Consider the following 18,475-nt stretch of genomic DNA (forward strand, 5'->3'; position numbering starts at 1 on the left):
GCCAGTCAGATCACTGTGGTTCCCAGTCTCAGATAACAGCATGTGAGCCAGCAGCTGTGACAGCGGTAAAAAGGTTACTGCTGGTTACAGACGTTGGCTGATGAAAGTACTACTCTCATTAACCTATACTTGCTCTCTCTGACAGTAGCGAGAGCAGGCGAGGTTGATGAGAGTATTCATCAGTCAGAACCTGTATAATAAATAAATTTAAACAATGGCATTCCTCCACTCTATTTTTGATAACCAGCACAGGTAAAGCCGGCAGCTGAGGGCAGCAACCCCACAGCTGATAGCTTTATATTGGCTGGTTATCCCCACTAGAAATGAGTGAACATTTCAAAGTTTGATTCGCCAACCGATTAGATGCTTGACAAACATGTTCGTCTAATGGTTCAACAAACATAGCCGAACGCCATTAGATTCAATGGGAGGCCAAACCAAATATATACGCAACACCTTAAGCGATGAGCAAAAAGCTTCCCAAACAGCTAAAATTAGGAGTAGTTACCATGAAAACTAGCATCAATTGACCCACAGTAGAAATTTGCAAATGGCACAGCAGCAGTCACCCATTAGCCGTACTTGAGGTATCAAGGTCTGGCCTAGCATTTACAGCTTGGAATTGAAGTTTTAATGAGGACCTGGTGGTTAAGGGAGCAGTGTAAGCCTTCTTAGCTGGAAGCCTAGATACCTCATGCAACAGCTCAATTTTTATTAGTTTCTCAGCCATACTCAGGTGGCACAAACATCAATTTCATAAACTTCTATTGGTAGAAACATGTAAGGATAGTAGCACAAGTAGGTGACTGATCAATTGACCCACAGTAGAACATTTTATAATGATACAGCAGCAGTCAGAAATATGCCATGCATGTGGTATCAGGGTCTGGGCCAGGACTTTGGTTTTCCCCAAAAAAGCATTGTTAAACCAAAATGACTATCAAAAAAAATTATATGCACCACTGGATTTTACCAACAACGACATACTTGAGTAATACCTAGAGTTTCAAAATTCTAAATAAAGTAATTTTGCAGATAGTAGCAAAAAATGAATCACGGGAGCCTAAAAGGTCCCAATATGCATTGTAGGGTTAAGTAAAGACGATGAGGGACAAGTGTAGGCTGACTGTGCTTGGAGCCCTGATACCTCATGCAACAGCTCAATTTCTTTTTCCCTGTCAGACTCAGGTAGCATAAATATCAACTTGGTAGAGCACAAATGTTAGAAAAATGTCAGGCTAGTAGGATAGTAACACTGGTAGTTGAATAAAACTAAGTGCAGGCCTGCCGGTCTGGGAACCCTACTACTACAGGCAACATGCATGAAGGAGACCCAACATGGAGTACAAATAATTCTCAAAATTAGGGTCAGAAAGCAGGAAACGTAGCATCAATTTATCTACAGTAGAAATTTTATAATGGCATAAATGTTGTGCCTTTTTCTATTAATCTTTTTGCAATCTTGCCTGAAGAAGGAGCCACTGTGTCCTGAAAGGTTGTAAACATATTATTTTCTGGTTAGCCAATAAAGGTTTCACTCCGAGAATACTTTTGTCATCATTGGGCAGAAAAGTATGCACATAGATATTGGCACAGCAGAAGTCAGCCATACGCCATGAATGAGGTAGCAGGGTCTAGGTCAACATTTAGGCCGTGTGCACACGTTGCAGATTTGATTGCGGATCCGCAGCTTTTTTGCCACGCGGAATTGAATCAAATTCGCAGTGTAGTGCACAACCAATGTAAGTCTATGGGAACCGCAGACTTGATGTGCACATGCTGCTGAACAATCCACACCGAAACGCAACTTTCTTTTTTTCCGCAGCATGTCACTTCTTTTGTGTGGAACTGCAGCGTTTCTGGACCCATAGACTTGCACTGAGCCAGGCACATCCGCAGCAAAACTGCAGATGTAAAAAAGATCTGCGTTTTAGCTGCGGGTGAAAAGCTGCAGATCGGAAGGAGAGAAGTGTGTGGGCAGAGTGTGGGCGGTGACTGTGTCCGTGTATGTGTGTGTGGGTGGGCTCTTCGGGCTGTCTGAGGGTCTGCCGAGGCATCTGCATGGCTGTCCGGGGGTGTGCGGTGCTGTCCGGGACTTTGTGGGGCTGTGCAACGCTGTCTGGGTGTATGCGGGGCTGTCTGGGTGTTTGCGGGGCTGTCCGGGTGTGTGCGGGGCTGTCCGAGGCTTTGCGGGGCTGTTCGAGGGTGTGCAGCGCTGTCCGGGGGTGTGCGGGACTGCGCGGGGGGTGTCTTTGGGGGGTTGTGTGTGTGTGTGCAGGCATTGTCCGATGGGACTACAAGTCCCATTGGGCTATGCCTGCTACAGTGACAGTGATTGACACACTAGCCAATGATGGGACAGTAGTCCCATCATCCGGCTAATGTGTCGAATGTAAAAAAAAACAAAAACACATATAAAGTACATACAGTACATACAACATACAATACATACAACATACAGCACAAACAATATACAACATACAGTACATACAACATACAACATAAAGTACATACAACATACATTACATACAACATACAACATACAGTACATACAACATATAACATACAATACATACAACATACATTACATACAACATACAGTACGTACAACATATAACAAACAGTACATACAACATGCAACATACAACAAATAACATGCAGTACATGCAACATACAACATACAGTACATACAACATACAGTACAGACAGTACATATAGTACATATACACAACACATACAGTAAATATGGTACATACAACATAGAGTACATACTCACCAATCACCTTGATCCCGAAGTCCTCGCTCACCTGTAAAAAATATTAAAATAATAAACAAACAGTATACTCCCTGATCTGCAGTGCTTGTTAGTATGGTGAAATTAAGAATATTAAAATACTTTTTTCTGTCTGTGTCTTTATTTATTTTTTAACTCTTTCACTACTTTAGGATTAGTAATGGATAGGCGTCTTATTGCCCATTATTAACCGGGCTTAATGTCACCTTACAAGGTGACATTAACCCCTTATTACCCCATATCCCACCGCTACAAGGGAGTGGGAAGAGAGGCACCATTTCTGGGGCGGTTGGGGGCTGGTATTTGTAGCCGGTGGGACAAATATCGATGGCCCCTCTCTAGACTATGAATATCAGCCCATAGCTGTCTGCATAGCCTGTCTGGCTATAAAATATAGGGGGGCCCCATGACATTTTTTTTGGGGGGTCCCCCTATCTTAATAGTAAAGGCTACGCAGACAGTTTCGGGCTGATATTCAAAGCCTGGGAAGGGGCCATGGGTATTACCCCCTTCCCAGGCTACAAATATTGGCCCCCGGCCATCGGCTTTCCCCCTCTGGCGCAAAAAATTGTTTTTTTCCGCTTTTTTTTTTAAATTAAACATGTTCATTAATAAACATTGGCCTTGCTATTATATATCTATGGATATATCTATCTATAGATATATTTATAGGTAGATATATGTATAGATACATAGATATATCTATCCATATATCAATCTAACTATCAATATATCTATCTACATCTATCCATAGATATATCTATCCATACATATAGCTATAGATATATGAATAGATATATCTATCTCATTTCTTCTATCTATCCCATATCGATATATCTATCTCATTCCTTCTATATATCTATAGATAGATAGATAGATAGATAGATAGAAGGAATAGATAGATAGATAGAAGGGATAGATAGATAGATAGATAGATAGATAGATAGATAGATAGATAGATAGATAGATAGATAGATAGATAGATAGAAGGAATAGATAGATAGATAGATAGATAGATAGATAGATAGATAGATAGATAGATAGATAGATAGATAGATAGATAGATAGATAGATAGATAGATCTATTCATATATCTATCTATAGATATATCTATGGATAAATGTAGATAGATATATGGATAGTTAGATAGATAGATAGATGGATAGATACATAGCTATATCTATCCATATATCTATCTACATCTATCCATTGATATAGCTATAGATAGATATATGAATAGATATATCTATCTCATTCCTTCTATCTATCCCATATCTATCTATTTATCTATCTATCATATTCCTTCGATCGATAGATAGATAGATAGATAGATAGATAGAAGGAATGAGATAGATAGATATAATAGATAGAAGGAATGAGATAGATAGATAGATAGATAGATAGATAGATAGATAGATAGATAGATGATAGAATAGATAGATAGATAGACAGATAGATAGATAGAAGGAATGAGCTAGATAGATGGATATATAGATAGATAGATAGATAGATAGATAGATAGATAGATAGATAGAAGGAATGAGATAGATAGATAGATAGATAGATGATAGATAGATCTATAGATAGATAATATCTATTGATCTATGTATATGTCTTTCCATAGATCTATCTATCCATCTCATTCTTTCTATCTATCTATAGATCTAGCTATCTATATTTATATCTATCTATCTATCTATCTATCTATCTATCTATCTATCTATCTATCTATCTATCTATATGTATATCTATCTATCTGTCTATCTGTGTGTGTAATGGAGTGTGGGTTGGACAAAAGTAAAAGAGGAGGTTGGACAATAAATGACAGCACAAATTTTTTTTTATTCAATAATACATCTTTATTTAGCTTTCAAAAACGCATATAAAAACGCATTAAAAAACACATAAAAACGCATCAAAAGCCTCAAAAAGGTGCAAAAAAACAGCTAAAAAATGCATAAAAAACACCTGCGTTTTCTGCAAATAGATGCGTATTCAGTGCAGAAAAATACACAGGCAAATATGAAACGTGTGCATATACCCTTACAATTTTGAATTGAAGTTTCAATTAAGACGTGATGGCTTCGGGAGTGGTGTAAGCCTTCTTATCTGAGAGACATGATACCTCATGCAACACTTCCAATTTTTTTTTTTAGCCACACTCAGAAGGCACTAACATTAGTTTCATACAGTAATATTGGTAGAAAAATGTAAGGAAAGTGACACAGGTAGTTGACTGAAAGTAAGTGAAGGCCTGCCTGTCTCGGAGCCCTACTTACACGGGCAACCCACGAGATGGAGACCCAACTTGTAGTCTCCACATTTCAAAAAATAAGTGTCACACAGCAATAAAGTGGCATCAATTTCCACAGAGTAGAAACAGTGTAATAGACCACTAAAACACCTCCTACTACAGGCAACCCACCAGATGGAGACCCAACTTGGAGTCTCCACATTTCTAAAAATTGTTTGTAACATCAGCAGCAGTAGCAACAGCAGGCACAGAAGACACCACAAAGATAGCAGAGACTGCAATAACGCAAGATACATGACGCTAAAAACTACACCATCGCCTAGTCTGTCCAATCTGCGACTGGGGTACAAAAGTAATTTGAGATCCATGACTTGTTCATTTTGCTGAATAGGCAGTCTGCACTTTTAGGGGACAGCTGGATATGCTTATCTGTCAGGACACCACCAGCAGGACACCACCAGCACCACCTTTTACTGAAGGTTTCAGGATCCTCAATCCAGGGCACTTTCAACAGGGCTGTCTGAGACCGGCCGGTCCAAAGGCATATCCAGAGTTCCCTTTGCAGGTGGAAATCAGTGTCTACCCACTAGCGCCTGTGTGTTGTAGTGCTTCCCTGCTGAGCATTCAGGATAGTCCTCACAACTTCTGTTCTCGTTCTTTCTAGATCTTTCTCTTCTCCGTCCCCCAGGTATGTTATGGCTAGGACGCACCTTTATGACAGGTAGGCCTGGAGTTATTCTGGAACCCTACTGTTGCCCCTCTCCCACGATTGCCTCCTATGTCCTTCTTAGGTGTTGTATGGTAGACAGCCAACCTGTAATTAACTGTCCTGCCGCTGTTTGAAGTAATGCGTGGAGACTGTTACTTCTTCGGTGCTCCGGCCACCGGCTATGCGCCTCAGTAAGATGTTGCCGTTCTCGGAGCACGACTCCTACTGGATCTCCTTTATGCTGATGTCGTTTCTCACTGTTCCACAATATCCTTCGCTTCGTGTCTCTTTCTTAGGATACCGCCGCAAGGTAGTGCAGGCGCGGTTCCGTAACAATCTGTCCTTTCGCCAGGTACCTGCCAGATTTCCCAGTTCTGACAGGTCCTCCCTGGAGCTCTCCCAGGCTTCGTTCTGCCTAACTTCCTGTCCAACCCCTAGTTTTACCAATGTGAGGAGTGGCCCAATAAATAAGCCTTTTACTCCCCCTAGTGGCCGGAGTGTGAAGTGTAGTGTGTGCTTGGTGATACCTGGTCAGTAGAACTCCTTTAGTGCCATCAGACGTACCATCACTCGCCTTAGTGGCAGAGCGACATTACTGCAACGACCAGATCTCTGGGGCGCTGCACTCCCCCCCGGTTAAATCCAGTACTCCCGGACTGAGAAAAGAAGAACAACAATACATGTTAATAGAAAACACACAAAAATTCTTATATATACTATGAACAAATAAATATAACAGTGCTTTCCGTTATGGAAGGTAAGGACGCTTGAACATTGCAAAAGATTGGTCATGCACAGTCCATGACTCCCAGTTCTGTAGGTGTAACCATAGAATAGCAGGGACCCCGGGTAAACAAAGGGGCCCCTGTGAAAGTTTTGGAGTGATTCACTGTCCATCACTAGGGTTGAGCAAAACGGGTCGTTCATTTTCAAAAGTCGCCGAATTTTGGCAAAGTCGGGTTTCATGAAACCCGATCCGACCCCTGTGCGGGGTCGGCCATGCGGTACGCGACTTTCGCGCCAAAGTCGCGTTTCAATGACGCGAAAAGCGCCATTTCTCAGCCAATGAAGGTAAACGCAGAGTGTGGGCAGCGTGATGACATAGGTCCTGGTCCCCACCATCTTAGAGAAGGGCATTGCAGTGATTGGCTTGCTGTCTGCGGCGTCACAGGGGCTATAAAGGGGCGTTCCCGCCGACCGCCATGTTACTGCTGCTGATCTGAGCTTAGGGAGAGGTTGCTGCCGCTTCGTCAGAAGCAGGGATAGCGTTAGGCAGGGTCCATTAACCACCAAACCGCTTGTGCTGTAGCGATTTCCACTGCCCAACACCACCTTCGGTGTGCAGGGACAGTGGAAGCTACATTTTTTTTTTTTCCCCTCAGCGCTGTAGCTCATTGGGCTGCCCTAGAAGACTCCCTGATAGCTGCATTGCTGTGTGTACGCCGCTGTGCAAACCAACTGCTTTTTTCAAAGCACAAATCCTCTTGTTCCTTCCTTTCTGCACAGCTATCTTTTTTGTTTGTCCACACTTTTTATTTAATTTGTGCATCAGTCCACTCCTTATTGCTGCCTGCCATACCTGGCTGAGATTACTGCAGGGAGATAGTAATTGTTGGACACTCCCTGTTTTTTTTTTTTGTTTGTGGGAGATTAAGATTGACATTTCTGCTAGAGTGCCATCCCTGTGTGTGCCATCTCTCACTCAGTGGGCCATAGAAAGCCTATTTATTTTTTTGCTTGATTTGGGTTATAAAATCTACCTGAAAAAATCACTACATCAATCAGTGGGAGAAAAATATTGGCCTCAGGGCTTGTGTGCCACTCTTGACTCCTGTGTGTGCCATCTCTCAGTCAGTGGGCCATAGAAAGCCTATTTATTTTTTTGCTTGATTTGGGTTCTAAAATCTACGTGAAAAAATCACTACATCAATCAGTGGGAGAAAAATATTGGCCTCAGGGCTTGTGTGCCACTCCTGACTCCTGTGTGCATCATCACTCACTCAGTGGGCCATAGAAAGCCTATTTTTTTTTTTGCTTTATTTGGGTTCTAAATTCTACCTGAAAAAATCAATAAATCAATCAGTGGGAGATTAATATTGGCCTTTGGGCTTGTGTGCCAGTCCTAAGCGTGCCATCTCTCTCTCTCAGATAGTGGGCCATAGAAAGCCTATTTATTATTTTTTTTTATTGGGTTTATAAATTTTCCCTGGAACAAAAAAAAAAAAAGTGAGAGATTAATATTGGCCTCTGGGCTTGTGTGCCAGTCCTGAGCGTGCCATCTCTCTCACAAATAGTGGGCCATAGAAAGCCTATTTATTTTTTTTGTTTTTGTTTTATAAATTCTCCCTGAAAAAAAAAAGGGAGATTAATATTGGCCTTTGGGCTTGTGTGCCAGTCCTAAGCGTGCCATCTCTCTCTCTCAGATAGTGGGCCATAGAGAGCCTATTTATTATTTTTTTTATTGGGTTTATACATTTTCCCTGGAACAAAAAAAAAAAAGTAGGAGATTAATATTGGCCTCTGGGCTTGTGTGCCAGTCCTGAGCGTGCCATCTCTCTCACAAACAGTGGGCCATAGAAAGCCTATTTATTTTATTTTTTTTGGTTTTATAAATTCTCCCTGAAAAAAAAAGGGAGATTAATATTGGCCTTTGGGCTTGTGTGCCAGTCCTAAGCGTGCCATCTCTCTCTCTCAGATAGTGGGCCATAGAAAGCCTATTTATTATTTTTTTTATTGGGTTTATAAATTTTCCCTGAAAAAAAATAAAAAGTGGGAGATTAATACTGGCCTCTGGGCTTGTGTGCCAGTCCTGAGCGTGCCATCTCTCTCACAAATAGTGGGCCATAGAAAGCCTATTTATGTTTTTGGTTGATTTGGGTTCTAAATTCTACCTGAAAAAATCAATAAATCAATCAGTGGGAGATAAATATTGGCCTCTGGGCTTGTGTGTCACTCCTGACTCCTGTGTGGGTCATCTCTCACTCAGTGGGCCATAGAAAGCCTATTTTTTGTTTTATTTGTTTTATAAATTCTCCCTGAAAAAATCATTTTTATTTTATTTGGTTTCTAAATTCTTCCTGAAAAAAATCATTTTTTTTTTTATTATTTTTTTTTCCTAAAGTCTCCCTGAAAAAAAAAAAAAAAATCAAATCAGTGGGAGATTAATATTGCCCTTTCTGCTTGTGTGCCAGTCTTGACTCCTGGGTGTGCCATCTCTCTCTCTCTCTCCAATTGTGGGCCATAGAAAGCCTATTATTTTTTTAACTTGATTTGGGTTCCAAAATCTACCTGAAAAAATCACTACATCAATCAGTGGGAGATAAATATTGGCCTCTGGGCTTGAGTGCCACTCCTGACTCCTGTGTGCGTCATCTCTCACTCAGTGGGCCATAGAAAGCCTTTTTTTGTTTTATTTGTTTTCTAAATTCTCCCTGAAAAAATCATTTTATTTTATTTGGTTTCTAAATTCTTCCTGAAAAAATCATTTTATTCTATTTTTTTTTTTTCCTAAAGTCTCCCTGAAAAAAAAAAAAAATCAAATCAGTGGGAGATTAATATTGTCCTTTCTGCTTGTGTGCCAGTCTTGACTCCTGGGTGTGCCATCTCTCTCTCTCTCTCCAATTGTGGGCCATAGAAAGCCTATTATTTTTTTAGCTTGATTTGGGTTCCAAAATCTACTTGAAAAAATCACTACATCAATCAGTGGGAGATAAATATTGGCCTCTGGGCTTGTGTGCCACTCCTGACTCCTGTGTGCGTCATCTCTCACTCAGTGGGCTATAGAAAGCCTTTTTTTGTTTTATTTGTTTTCTAAATTCTCCCTGAAAAAATCATTTTATTTTATTTGGTTTCTAAATTCTTCCTGAAAAAATCATTTTATTCTATTATTTTTTTTTCCTAAAGTCTCCCTGAAAAAAAAAAAAATCAAATCAGTGGGAGATTAATATTGCCCTTTCTGCTTGTGTGCCAGTCTTGACTCCTGGGTGTGCCATCAATCTCTCTCTCTCCAATTGTGGGCCATAGAAAGCCTATTATTTTTTTAGCTTGATTTGGGTTCCAAAATCTACCTGAAAAAATCACTACATCAATCAGTGGGAGATAAATATTGGCCTCTGGGCTAGTGTGCCACTCCTGACTCCTGTGTGCGTCATCTCTCACTCAGTGGGCCATAGAAAGCCTTTTTTTGTTTTATTTGTTTTCTAAATTCTCCCTGAAAAAATCATTTTATTTTATTTGGTTTCTAAATTCTTCCTGAAAAAATGATTTTATTCTATTATTTTTTTTTCCTAAAGTCTCCCTGAAAAAAAAAAAAAAATCAAATCAGTGGGAGATTAATATTGCCCTTTCTGCTTGTGTGCCAGTCTTGACTCCTGGGTGTGCCATCTCTCTCTCTCTCTCCAATTGTGGGCCATAGAAAGCCTATTATTTTTTTAGCTTGATTTGGGTTCCAAAATCTACCTGAAAAAATCACTACATCAATCAGTGGGAGATAAATATTGGCCTCTGGGCTTGAGTGCCACTCCTGACTCCTGTGTGTGTCATCTCTCACTCAGTGGGCCATAGAAAGCCTTTTTTTGTTTTATTTGTTTTCTAAATTCTCCCTGAAGAAATCATTTTATTTTATTTGGTTTCTAAATTCTTCCTGAAAAAATCATTTTATTCTATTATTTTTTTTTCCTAAAGTCTCCCTGAAAAAAAATCAAATCAGTGGGAGATTAATATTGCCCTTTCTGCTTGTGTGCCAGTCTTGACTCCTGGGTGTGCCATCTCTCTCTCTCTCTCCAATTGTGGGCCATAGAAAGCCTATTATTTTTTTAGCTTGATTTGGGTTCCAAAATCTACCTGAAAAAATCACTACATCAATCAGTGGGAGATAAATATTGGCCTCTGGGCTTATGTGCCACTCCTGACTCCTGTGTGCGTCATCTCTCACTCAGTGGGCCATAGAAAGCCTTTTTTTGTTTTATTTGTTTTCTAAATTCTCCCTGAAGAAATCATTTTATTTTATTTGGCTTCTAAATTCTTCCTGAAAAAAACCTTTTATTCTATTTTTTTTTTTTCCTAAAGTCTCCCTGAAAAAAAAAAAAAAAATCAAATCAGTGGGAGATTAATATTGCCCTTTCTGCTTGTGTGCCAGTCTTGACTCCTGGGTGTGCCATCTCTCTCTCTCTCTCCAATTGTGGGCCATAGAAAGCCTATTATTTTTTGAGCTTGATTTGGGTTCCAAAATCTACCTGAAAAAATCACTACATCAATCAGTGGGAGATAAATATTGGCCTCTGGGCTTGTGTGCCACTCCTGACTCCTGTGTGCGTAATCTCTCACTCAGTGGGCCATAGAAAGCCTTTTTTTGTTTTATTTGTTTTCTAAATTCTCCCTGAAAAAATCATTTTATTTTATTTGGTTTCTAAATTCTTCCTGAAAAAATCATTTTATTCTATTATTTTTTTTCCTAAAGTCTCCCTGAAAAAAAAAAAAAAATCAAATCAGTGGGAGATTAATATTTACATTTGTGCTTCAGTGACAGTCCTGCGTGTGTGGCATCTCTCTCATTTGTTGCCACCAACAACAGAGTGTGTAACATTGTGCCTGATTTTCGTTGTGGTCTCACTCACCTATAAAGGGGTAGCTAAATCATACTGAAGTTATAGCTCACCTTGTAAGTTGTGTGACAGCAACAAATACCGTTAGTTTGGTTACATTTTTAAAACAATGAGGAAGTCTGGTGGAAGAGGTCGTGGCCGGGGGCGTTCATTGTCAGCTGGTAATGAGGGTAGTGGTAGTGGTGGAGCATCAGCTGGTCGTGGGAAAAAAAATATTGCACCTAAGTCTGGAGCTGTGGAGCCAGGTTCGTCGTCTGGCTACACAAGGCCTCGAACGCTCCCTTTTCTGGGAGTAGGAAAACCGCTTTTAAAGCCGGAGCAGCAAGAGCAAGTTTTGGCTTATCTTGCTGACTCAGCCTCTAGCTCTTTTGCCTCCTCTCGTGAAACTGGTAAATGTCAAAGCAGCGCGTCGTTAGTGGATGTTCACGGTCAGGGACAAGTCGCTTCCTTGTCCTCTTCAGCAAAAACAACAACAGAGAAGAATGCAGCAGGCGACACAACGGGTTACTCCATGGAGCTCTTTACACATACCGTCCCTGGCTTAGAAAGTGAAGCAGTTAACAGTCCATGCCCATTACAAGTTGAATCTGACATGGAGTGCACTGATGCACAGCCACAGCCAGGCTACTATGCTGGTCCTTTGACTCAGACCACAACATTGCCCTCGCAGGGTAATGATCAAGAATCAGACCCTGATGAGACTATGTTGCCCCATCACGAACGCTATACCACCGACCGACACGGTGACACAGACGAAGTTGCACACGAGCTACAAGAAGAGGTAATAGATGACCCAGTTCTTGACCCCGATTGGCAGCCATTGGGGGAACAGGGTGCAGGCGGCAGCAGTTCTGAAGCGGAGGAGGAGGGGCCGCAGCAGGCATCAACATCGCAACAGGTTCCATCTGCCGGGCCCGTATCTTGCCCAAAACGCGTGGCAAAGCCAAAACCTGTTGGAGGACAGCGTGGCCATCCGGTTAAAGCTCAGTCTGCAATGCCTGAAAAGGTATCCGATGCTAGAAAGAGTGCAGTCTGGCATTTTTTTAAACAACATCCAATTGATCAGCGCAAAGTCATCTGTCAAAAATGTTCAACTACCTTAAGCAGAGGACAGAATCTGAAAAGTCTCAATACAAGTTGCATGCATAGACATTTAACCACCATGCATTTGCAAGCCTGGACTAACTACCAAACGTCCCTTAAGGTTGTAGCACCCTCGGCCAATGAAGCTAGTCAGCAACGCAACATCCCTTCCGGCAGTGTAGGGCCACCATTTTCCGCACCACCTGCAGTATCTGTGCAGGTTTCTTTGCCAGGCCAAAGCAGTCAGGGTCAGGGAATCACCAGTTTCGTAGTAGGAAACACTGCATCTAGGGCACCGGCGGCAACAATACCATCTCCCACCGTCTCTCAGTCTGCCATGTCCACCGGCACCCCCGCTAGTTCCACGATCTCCAGCTCTCCAGTCCAGCTCACCCTACATGAGACTATGGTTAGAAATAGGAAGTACTTAGCCTCGCATCCGCGTACACAGGGTTTGAACGCCCACATAGCTAGACTAATCTCGTTAGAGATGATGCCCTACCGGTTAGTTGAAAGCGAAGCTTTCAAAGACCTGATGGACTACGCTGTACCACGCTACGAGCTACCCAGTCGACACTTTTTTTCCAGAAAAGCCATCCCAGCCCTCCACCAGCATGTTAAAGAGCGCATCGTCCATGCACTCAGGCAATCTGTGAGCACAAAGGTGCACCTGACAACAGATGCATGGACCAGTAGGCATGGCCAGGGACGTTACGTGTCCATCATGGCACACTGGGTGAATGTTGTGGATGCAGGGTCCACAGGGGACAGCAATTTTGGGACAGTTCTGCCTAGCCCACGGTCTAGGAAACAGTTGGCTGTAGCCGTTCGCACCCCCTCCTCCTCCTCTTCGTCCTCCTGCAGAAGCGAGAGCTCGTCCACAGACCGCAGTCGCACAACCACTCCATCCGCAGCTGCCACTGTTGCACACCAGGTCTCCCATTATGGGGCAGCTACTGGCAAACGTCAGCAGGCTGTATTGGCTATGAAGTGTTTGGGCGACAACAGACACACCGCGGAAGTTCTGTCCGAGTTCTTGCAGAAAGAAACGCAGTCGTGGCTGGGCACTGTAGATCTTGAGGCAGGCAAGGTAGTGAGTGATTACGGAAGGAATTTCATGGCTGCCATCTCCCTTTCCCAACTGAAACACATTCCTTGCCTGGCTCACACCTTAAACCTGGTGGTGCAGTGCTTCCTGAAAAGTTATCCGGGGTTATCCGACCTGCTCCTCAAAGTGCGTGGACTTTGCTCACATATCCGCCGTTCGCCCGTACACTCCAGCCGTATGCAGACCTATCAGCGTCCTTTGAACCTTCCCCAGCATCGCCTAATCATAGACGTTGCAACAAGGTGGAACTCAACACTGCACATGCTTCAGAGACTGTGCGAACAGAGGCGGGCTGTTATGTTTTTGTGGGAGGATACACATACACGGGCAGGCAGTAGGATGGCAGACATGGAGTTGTCAGGTGTGCAGTGGTCGAAGATTCAAGACAAGTGTCAAGTCCTTCAGTGTTTTGAGGAATGCACACGGCTGGTTAGTGCAGACAACGCCATAATAAGCATGAGCATCCCCCTAATGCGTCTGCTGATGCAAAGTTTGACGCACATAAAGGATCAGGCGTCTGCAGCTGAGGAAGAGGAAAGCCTTGATGACAGTCAGCCATTGTCTGGCCAGGGCAGTGTACAGGACGAGTTAGCGGGCGAAGAGGAGGAGGAGGACGAGGAGGATGATGGGGATGATTATATTTTTAATGAGGAAGCTTTTCCGGAGCCACTGGAAATTGGTGGCGCGGCAAGGCCGGGTTCTGGTTTTTGGAGGGACACAAGTGACGTGGATTTGCCTGAAACTGCCCCTCAACCAAGCACAACCGCAGATTTGAGAACTGGAACTTTGGCCCACATGGCGGATTATGCCTTACGTATCCTCAAAAGGGACACGCGCATAACTAAAATGATGAACGATGACGATTACTGGTTGGCCTGCCTCCTTGATCCTCGCTATAAAGGCAAATTGCAAAATATAATGCCACATGAGAACTTGGAACTAATATTAGCAACCAAACAATCAACTCTTGTTGACCGTTTGCTTCTGGCATTCCCTGCACACAGCGCCCGTGATCGTTCTAACACGAGCTGCAGGGGCCAGCAGACCAGAGGAGTTAGAGGGGCAGAAATCAGAAGTGGCGTTGGTCAGAGGGGTTTTCTGACCAGATTGTGGAGTAATTTTGCTATGACCGCAGACAGGACAGGTACTGCAGCATCAATTCAAAGTGACAGGAGACAACATTTGTCCAGTATGGTTACAAACTATTTTTCATCCCTTATCGATGTTCTCCCTCAACCGTCATTCCCATTTGATTACTGGGCATCAAAATTAGACACCTGGCCAGAATTGGCAGAATATGCATTGCAGGAGCTTGCTTGCCCGGCAGCTAGTGTCCTATCAGAAAGAGTATTCAGTGCTGCAGGTTCAATACTAACAGAAAAAAGGACTCGTCTGGCTACCCAAAATGTAGATGATCTAACCTTCATTAAAATGAACCACAACTGGATTTCGAAATCTTTTGCCCCACCTTGCCCGGCTGACACCTAGCTTTCCTATGAAAAGGTCTTGCCTGTGGACTATTCTGAATGCCTTTTCCAATCTCGTAATTTTCTGCACCTGACTGTCCAGCATACGACATGTTTACACCTCACTAAATGGCCAAACTCCCCACACGGGGCCGTGGTATCGACACTTGGCGACAGCACCCGTGAGAGTGCTGTTTGTCTGAAGAGGTGGGTGTGCCCGCTTTTGGTCGACGGCACTGCCACTGGGTCCCTCCTAGTACAATAAAGTGTCTCTGGCGGTGGTGGTGCGCACCCAACGTCAGACACACCGTTGTAATATGAAGGGCCCTGGGCCTGTACCGCCGGCCACAAGACAGTTCCCCCCCCCCAGCTCAAACAGTGCTCTACCACTTGCAAAATTATCTCACAGCTCCACCAATGTTTAGTCTATGCGCTGACATCCTTCAATGCCTGCCACTGACAATACCATTGTATTGACATTTTTGTTATGTTAGGCCTTCGAAGCCTGTCTGCGGTCACTCCTTCCACTATGCCTCCACTGACCACACCACTGCTGCCCGTGTACCCCTGGAACCAATTTAAAATTGCCTACAGCCAGCCCAATTTTTTTATTTTAGGCCTTCGATGCCTGTCTGCGGTCCGTTCTTTCTACTACTACTACACTGACCAGGCCACTGCTGCCCGTGTACCCCTGGAACCAATTTAAAATTGCCTACAGCCATGTGTTATTATTTTAGGCCTTCGATGCCTGTCTGCGGTCACTCCTTCCACTAGGCCTCCACTGACCACACCACTGCTGCCCGTGTACCCCTGGAACCAATTTAAAATTGCCTACAGCCATGTGTTATTATTTTAGGCCTTCGATGCCTGTCTGCGGTCACTCTTTACAATATGCCTCCACTGACCACACCACTGCTGCCCGTGTACCCCTGGAACCAATTTAAAATTGCCTACAGCCAGCCCAATTTTTTTATTTTAGGCCTTCGATGCCTGTCTGCGGTCCGTTCTTTCTACTACTACTACACTGACCAGGCCACTGCTGCCCGTGTACCCCTGGAACCAATTTAAAATTGCCTACAGCCATGTGTTATTATTTTAGGCCTTCGATGCCTGTCTGCGGTCACTCCTTCCACTAGGCCTCCACTGACCACACCACTGCTGCCCGTGTACCCCTAGAACCTATTTATAATTGCAAAGAGCATCCTTTTTTTAATAGTAGGCGTACAAAGTCTGTCTGCGGTTCACTATTGAAATTGTCCTCCACTGCCCAGAGCACTGCAGCTTGTGTACCCCTGTAACTTTTTTCTGCTGCAGTGAGCCACATTTTTGGTTTGAGTCCTACTACCTGTGTCTGTCTGCGCCACTCAATTCAGCTGTGTTCCTTTGAAAAAAGCTGAGCGTCAATAGTCTTGTTTTCAGCCTCTAGGAATTTTAAAACTGCATTGGGTGTACAACTTTGGTAGGGCCTACTAACGATGTCTGCCTCCCCAAGGTGTTCCCCAGGTTTCCTCTCCATTGCTTCAATCTTCATGCTCTCGTTTAGTAGTTGTTGGAAACTACGCTGCATTAGGCCTACAAATTGGGTATGGGGTGTAGAGAGATGGTGTGTTCCACTCCAAGGTGTTCTCCAGGTTGCCTTTCCTGAGCTTCAATCTTCATGCTCTCGTTTAGTAGTTGTTGGAAACTACGCTGCATTAGGCCTACAAATTGGGTATGGGGTGTAGAGAGACGGTGTGTTCCACTCCAAGGTGTTCCCAAGGTTTCCTCTCCATTGCTTCGATCTTCATGCTCTCGTTTAGTAGTTGTTGGAAACTACGCTGCATTAGGCCTACAAATTGGGTATGGGGTGTAGAGAGATGGTGTGTTCCACTCCAAGGTGTTCCCCAGGTTTCCTCTCCATTGCTTCGATCTTCATGCTCTCGTTTAGTAGTTGTTGGAAACTACGCTGCATTAGGTCTACAAATTGGGTATGGGGTGTAGAGAGATGGTGTGTTCCACTCCAAGGTGTTCTCCAGGTTGCCTTTCCTGAGCTTCAATCTTCATGCTCTCGTTTAGTAGTTGTTGGAAACTACGCTGCATTAGGCCTACAAATTGGGTATGGGGTGTAGAGAGATGGTGTGTTCCACTACAAGGTGTTCTCCAGATTGCCTTTCCTGAGCTTCAATCTTCATGGTCTCGTTTAGTAGTTGTTGGAATCTACGCTGCATTAGGCCTACAAATTGGGTATGGGGTGTAGAGAGATGGTGTGCTCCACTCCAAGGTGTTCTCCAGGTTGCCTTTCCTGAGCTTCAATCTTCATGCTCTCGTTTAGTAGTTGTTGGAAAGTACGCTGCATTAGGCCTACAAATTGGGTATGGGGTGTAGAGAGATGGTGTGTTCCACTCCAAGGTGTTCTCCAGGTTGACTTTCCTGAGCTTCAATCTTCATGCTCTCGTTTAGTACTTGTTGGAAACTACGCTGCATTAGGCCTACAAATTGGGTATGGGGTGTAGAGAGATGGTGTGTTCCACTCCAAGGTGTTCCCAAGGTTTCCTCTCCATTGCTTCGATCTTCATGCTCTAATTTAGTAGTTGTTGGAAACTACGCTGCATTAGGCCTACAAATTGGGTATGTGGTGTAGAGAGATGGTGTGTTCCACTCCAAGGTGTTCCCCAGGTTTCATCGCCATTGGTTCGATCTTCATGCTCTCGTTTAGTAGTTGTTGGAAACTACGCTGCATTAGGCCTACAAATTGGGTATGGGGTGTAGAGAGATGGTGTGTTCCACTCCAAGGTGTTCCCCAGGTTTCCTCTCCATTGCTTCAATCTTCATGCTCTCGTTTAGTAGTTGTTGGAAACTACGCTGCATTAGGCCTACAAATTGGGTATGGGGTGTAGAGAGATGGTGTGTTCCACTCCAAGGTGTTCTCCAGGTTGCCTTTCCTGAGCTTCGATCTTCATGCTCTCGTTTAGTAGTTGTTGGAAACTACGCTGCATTAGGCCTACAAATTGGGTATGGGGTGTAGAGAGATGGTGTGTTCCACTCCAAGGTGTTCCCCAGGTTTCCTCTCCATTGCTTTGATCTTCATGCTCTCGTTTATTAGTTGTAGAAAACTACACTGCATTAGGCCTACAAATTGGGTATGGGGTGTAGAGAGATGGTGTGTTCCACTCCAAGGTGTTCCCCAGGTTTCGTCCACATTGCTTCGGTCTTCCGACTCTCGTTTAGTAGTTGTAGAAAACTACACTGCATTAGGCCTACAAATTGGGTATGGGGTGTAGAGAGATGGTGTGTTCCACTCCAAGGTGTTCCCCAGGTTTCCTCTCCATTGCTTCGATCTTCATGCTCTCGTTTAGTAGTTGTAGAAAACTACACTGCATTAGGCCTACAAATTGGGTATGGGGTGTAGAGAGATGGTGTGTTCCACTCCAAGGTGTTCCCCAGGTTTCGTCCACATTGCTTCGGTCTTCCGACTCTCG

Source organism: Ranitomeya imitator, chromosome 2 (assembly GCF_032444005.1).
Source record: "Ranitomeya imitator isolate aRanImi1 chromosome 2, aRanImi1.pri, whole genome shotgun sequence".
Classification (NCBI taxonomy): Eukaryota; Metazoa; Chordata; class Amphibia; order Anura; family Dendrobatidae; genus Ranitomeya; species Ranitomeya imitator.